General features: G+C 57.4%; 1 protein-coding gene across 4 annotated transcripts in view; it reads left to right on the top strand.

The window, feature by feature from the left end:
• Nucleotides 1-1,437: 1,437 nt before the first annotated feature.
• Nucleotides 1,438-6,000, top strand: part of RBM44 (RNA binding motif protein 44) — a 43,393-nt gene continuing 38,830 nt past the window's right edge. For 2 of the 4 annotated variants that reach the window (XM_051838258.2, XM_051838262.2), the window contains exon 1: nt 1,438-1,519. The gene's annotated coding sequence lies outside the window, so the exon portion shown is untranslated. Of the gene's footprint in view, nt 1,551-1,711; nt 1,860-6,000 lie in introns of those variants that run through there. The other 2 variants (XM_051838259.2, XM_051838260.2) reach the window with 2 other exon arrangements.

Here is a 6,000-nt window from a genome sequence, read left to right as displayed (position 1 = left end):
ACTCCCACTAGATGCAGGGTCTTGAGCTTCGGATGTAGCTCACTCACATCTACGGTGACGCTGTCTAAGGTGACGCTGTCTAAGGTGACGCTGTCTAAGGTGACGTTGTCACGAGTGGCAGGAGGAGACGTAGCTCCCGGTGCTCAGTCCGCGTGCAGAACCGGCACAGCACCAGGTCTTTCCTGTCCACGTCTGATGCGTGGGCAGGAAGCACCTGACCCCCTTTCTACATCCTGAACACCCCCAGCCCTGGCCGTAAAAGCCCTCGCAAGCCCCTTCCCAGGGAGAGTTTCTTTAGGGAAGGCCACGTTCCCACTTTTTTTTTTTTTTAAGATTTTTTTTTTTTTTGAAAGGCAGAGTTAGAGAGAGAGAGGAGGAGAGGCAGAGCAAGAGAGAGGTCTTCCATCAGCTGGTTCACTCCCCAAATGGCCACAGTGAATGAGCCTGGAGCCAGGAGCTTCTTGCAGGTCTCCCACGCAGGTGCAGGGCCCAAGCACGTGGCCATCTCCACTGCTTGCCCAGACGCATCAGCAGGGAGCTGGATCGGAAGTGGAGCAGCCAGGACTCAAAACAGTGCTCATATAGGATGCTTGCGTCGCAGGCAGCGGCTTAACCTCCCAAGCCCCAGCGTTCCGCTTCTTACTTGTCACAAGCTGAGACCACGTGGCGGCACCCAAGCTGTCGGGTCCCTGCGTTCACTCACATTGGCAGGGAGTACAAGATCATTAAATTCATCGCCTTCAAGTTGAAGTCTCAAAAATGGCCCGAGTGCTTGGGCCCTGCACCCGCATGGGAGACCAGGAGGAGGCACCTGGCTCCTGGCTTCGGATCGGCGCCGCGCCAGCCATGGCGGCCATTTGGGGAGTGAACCAACGGAAGGAAGACCTTTCTCTCTGTCTCCCTCTCACTGTCTATAGCTCTACCTGTCAAATAAATTTGGGGGAAAAAAAAAAGAGGAGCAGAGGGGCCTCGAACCGGCGCCGAGCGGGATGCGGGTGTTGCAGGCGGATGCTTAGCCCATTGCACCCGAAGCAGATAAATGCCTCCCTCACAGCCTGGCCCTGCCAGGGGGGTTTTAGCAGATCGTGGCAAAAACAAAAACAAAAACAGCAACCAAACAAAAAACCCACGAGGAAGGGGCCACGGCCGGCAAACAGCCCACCAGGGGCCAGCTCCGCCGTCCGGACACCGTGGGCCGGGGCTGACGGCACCGGGCGCCTCCGGGGTTTTTCTGCAGGTCTTGGTGGGGCAGCGCGGTCCACACCGGCGGCGGCCCTCGGGCACACCAGGAAACGCCTCGCTGTGGCTCCGGGCCCAATCCGAGCCCGGGCCGCTTTCCCGCTCTTTTGTGCTGCAAACCGGACCAATCACAGTGCTGCTCTGTTCGTGCCGACCAATAGGGGCAAGCGTCGTCAGACGGTGGGCGGGCCGCCGGCAGCCGTTACGCTACCCGCCGAGCCCCGCGGCTGCGCTCCGCACGCCCCTGGCTCCGAGTCGACGGCCGCGAGCGGAGGCCCAGGTGCTGCGGGCCGGCGGCGGGAGTGGACGCGGTGCGACGGGCGTGGACGCGGGGCGGCGGGCGCGGGAGGACGGCGGGGCGCGGGAGGACGGCGGGCGCGGGTGGGCGGCGGGCGCGGGTTCCTCAGCACCCTCGGCGCGCTCGGGCCGCCCCGCGCCGGTCCCGCGGGCCCCGCCAGCCTCGCCTCGCCTCGCCGAGGGCTCCCGCCCGGAAGGCCGCGTCCAGCCGAGTCGCGTGGCGAGGGGCGGGCGCGCCGGGGCCTGGCGGGGTCCGGTGCGGGGAAGGTTTCCCGAGGAGAAGCGGCGGTGCGACGGCGGGGCCTCCCGGGGGGAGCCTCCGGGTCCGTGGCCGCCGTGGGCAGGGCCGTGCGGGGACGAGGCCACCGTTCTGCGGGAGGCGGGCGGGGTGCGGCCCGGTGGTCAGCGCGCCCGGGGAGGCGGGAGGCGGGCGGAGCGCGGCCCGGTGGTCAGTGCGCCCGGGGAGGCGGGCGGGGGGGTGCGGCCCGGTGGTCAGCGCGCCCGGGGAGGCGGGCGGGCGGGGTGCGGCCCGGTGGTCAGTGCGCCCGGGCAGGCGGGCGGGGTGCGCCCGGGGAGGTGGCCGTGCCAGCCTCGTGGGGCAGCCGATGGCGCTCCCGGCTTCGGCCTGGCCCAGTTCTGGCCATCTGGGGAGTCCACCAGAGGATCTCTCTCTCCCTCCCTCTCTCTCTCTCCTTCCCCGCCCCGACCTCTCTCCCTCTCCTCTCCCCTGCAGTCTGGAGAGGAGGAGGATGTGGGCGCGCGCCTTGGAGTGGAGTTGCAGATCTGCCAGACCCGTGTCGTTGTTGTTTAAATGTCCGCTTCGGGCTCCATGTGTGTGAAAGGCCGTCCTGGGGGAGCAGCCCGTCCTGGGGGAGCAGCCCGTCCTGGGGGGAGCAGCCGGTCCTGGGGGGAGAAGCCCATCCTGGGGGAAGCAGCCGGTCCTGGGGGGAGAACCCCATCCTGGGGGAAGCAGCCGGTCCTGGGGGGAGCAGCCCGTCCTGGGGGAAGCAGCCGGTCCTGGGGGAGCAGCCGGTCCTGGGGGGGAGCAGCCCGTCCTGGGGGAGCAGCCCGTCCTGGGGGGAGCAGCCCGTCCTGGGGGAGCAGCCGTGGCCGCTGTGGTTTGACTTGCATTTCCCTAAGAACTCGCGGTAACTTGAGCGCCGTGCTTCTTGGCCGGTGGTATATCTTCTTTGTAGATGTGTTTATTGAAGTCTTTGGCTAACTTTTTTTTTTTAAGATTTATTTTTTACTTGAAACTCACAGTTATGCGGAGTGGGGGAGGGAGAGGGAAAGAGAGAGAGAGGTCTTCCATCCGCTGGTTCACTCCCCAATTGGCTGCAACCGCCGGAGGTGAGCCGATCCCGAGCCGGGAGCCTCCTCCAGGTCTCCCACGCAGGTGCAGGGGCCCTTGGGCCATCTTCCAGTGCTTTCCCAGGCCACAGCAGAGCGCTGGACAGGAAGTGGAGAGCCAGGTCTCAAACAGGCATCCGTATGGGTGCCGGCACTGCAGGCGGCGGCCTTACCCGCCACGGCACAGCGCCTCCAGCTGACTTTCTGGGACTGGTTGTTTGTCTTCTGTGTTGTTGGGCAGTGAGATCTCTGTGTTGATAGACCATAACTGCAGGGTTTTCAGTTCACATTTCGGAATGCAGCTGGGGCTTGCGCCGTGGCTCGGGTTCAGCCGCCGCCGGTGACACTGCACGTCGTTCCTGAGTCTCGGGCCTCCACTTCCCATCCAGCTTCCTGCTAACCTGGTCCCTCTCTCTCTTCCCCTCTCTCTCTCACTGTGCCTTTCAAATGAATCTTTTGTAAAAAATGAAACTTGCCACACATTGAATGCAGAACCAGATGCGAGTGAAAGTCCAGCTTCAGACAGACAGAGATTTCTAAATGAAGGCTGCTGCTTTTCCCACAGTGTTTTGGAAATGCCTTTATTAGGAGTGACTTAGGTTAAGCAGTGAGTTTAGGGGGCTGTGTTGCCGCCCAGCAGGGTGCCAGCATCCCGTAGGGGCACTGGTTCGAGTCCCGGCTGCTCCACTTCTGGTTCAGCTCCCGGCTAATGCACCTGGGAAAGCAGCGGAAACGACCCAGGTCCTTGGGCCCCTGCACCCACGTGGGAGACCTGGGGGAAGCTCTTGGTTTCGGCCTGGCTCGGTCTAGGTCATTATGGCCATTTTGGGAGTGAACCGGCAGATGGAAAATCTCTAACTCTGCCTTTCAAATAAACCTTTGTAGAGAGTAATGAGCTTATTATTTATGATTAAGTTATTTTCTCTAAGATGGTGAATATTCTTAAAATGTAGTTTCTGAGTCTAAAACCCGCTGATCCATGCTAACGTCAATTATTTGATAAGTTAGCTTTGTTTTCACTTTGAACTATATTTTAAATACATTTACCTGGCATTCCTAGACTGGAATATTTGCAGTTTCAGATAAAATCCTTCAAGCCAAAAATTGTGACTTAATAGTAAAGTCTAGTTTAGTAGTCCATAATCCTTTGTGTTCTGTGTGTGTGGGTTCATTCTCTTAGAGAAGGGAGTCTGACTGTAACACACCTCGAGTCCATAACTCCAAAGCTTAAGCCCCACTAACCAATCTTACTGCAGTAAAAATATAAAAAGCTATTAAGCTCTTGGTGTTATGCCTTAAATTCTCGATATTACACCATAATTTTTCAATTACTAGCTAACAAAAATGTCTGTAACATTCAGTTGAGGGTGGAATACTCATAGTTGCTACTTCAGCTAATTCCTAAGCCTCACGTATGTGCATCTTGTCCATTTGTGCGTGTTATAAAGCACCTAGAATTCATTACGTATAAAGAAGAACTTAACATCTCTAGTGCTCCTCACCCAAAAGCAAAATAGCACTAAAGAAAAAAAAACTGTTGTTTCCAAGTGCTTAGATCAGTGATTATACTGTCAATGATTTAATTTTTTAAAAAAATTTGAGGGGCCGGTGCTGTGGCATAGCGGGTAAAGTCACTGCCTGCAGTGCTGGCGTCCCATGTGGGCACTGGTTTGAGTCCCAGCTGCTCCACTTCCAACCAGCTCTCTGCTGTGGCCTGGGAGAGCAGTGGAAGATGGCCCAAGTGCTTGGGCCCCTGCACCCACATGGGAGACCCAGAGCAAGCTCCTGGCTCCTGGCTTTGGATTGGTACAGCTCTAGCCGTTGTGGCCATCTGGGGAGTGAACCAGCGTGTGGAAGAGCCCTTTCTTTCTTTCTTTCTCTCTCTCTCTCTGACTCTGACTCTGACTCTGACTCTGACTCTGACTCTGACTTTCAAATAAATAAACAAATCGTAAGAGAAATTTATCTGGGGGCTGGTGCTGTGGCACAGTGGGTTAACGCCCTGGCCTGAAGTGCTGGCATCCCATATGGGCACCGGTTCTAGTCTCGGCTACTCCTCTTCTGATCCAGCTCTCTGCTGTGGCCTGGGAAAGCAGTGGAAGATGGCCCAAGTCCTTGGGCCCCTGCACCCACATGGGAGACCTGGAGGAGGCTCTTGGCTCCCGGCTTCAGATCGGTGCATTTCCGGCCATTGCGGCCACCTGGGGAGTGAACTAGTGGATGGAAGACCTCTCCCTCTCTCCGTCTCTCCCTCCCTCCGTCTCTCCCTCCCTCCCTCCCTCCCTCCCTCTCTCTCTCTCTCTCTCTCTCTGCCCCTCCCTCTCTGTGTGTAACTCTAACTTTCAAGTAAATAAATCTTTAAAAATAAATAGAGAGATTTTCCATCTACTAGTTCACTCCCCAATTGGCCGTAACAACTAGGGCTGAGCCAGGCCTAAACCAAGAGCTTCTTCCAGGTCTCTAGCATGGGTCCAGGGACCAAGGACTTAAGCCATCTTCCACTGCTTTTCCAGGCACGTAAGCAGGGAGCTGGATCCGAAGTGGAGCAGGCAGGACATGAACTAGTGCTCATATGGCATGCTGGTGTCACAGGTTGCAGGCGTACACCTTCCGGATAGGTTAATGCCGGCGAGACCTCGGAGACACCAGACGCGTTTATCGGCTTTTCAGCTTCCACTTTATTTTTCAGCAGACTTGCGTTACATGTCGCGAACGCCCGCCCTGTTACCGGCATTCATTCACAACTCCTTCATTCACCACTCCCGCTTACTACTCGCATTCATTCACAGCTCCCGCCTGTTACCGGCGTTCATTCACAGCTCCCGCCTGTTACCGGCGTTCATTCACAACTCCGCCTGTTACCGGCATTCATTCATTCCTCCGTCTTTTACCAGCGTTCATTCATTCCTCCGTCTTTTACCAGCGTTCATTCACTCCCCCCGCCCACCGTCCACCTATTTATATATATGATTCACGGAAAACATGTTACCAACTAAGTGTGGGAAACATGCAATAACAGGATGCTTAAAGTCAAAACAGGATCTTGCAATTAGCAACGGGCAGGGTGGAAAAAGCCCAGCACTGAACTTCTTGTGCTTGTACATGTCGGGAGGG

This window comes from Oryctolagus cuniculus, chromosome 3, assembly GCF_964237555.1.
Source record: "Oryctolagus cuniculus chromosome 3, mOryCun1.1, whole genome shotgun sequence".
NCBI classification, from domain to species: domain Eukaryota; kingdom Metazoa; phylum Chordata; class Mammalia; order Lagomorpha; family Leporidae; genus Oryctolagus; species Oryctolagus cuniculus.
The sequence above is the reverse complement of the archived record's forward strand: the minus strand, read 5'-3'. Positions and strand labels throughout refer to the sequence as shown.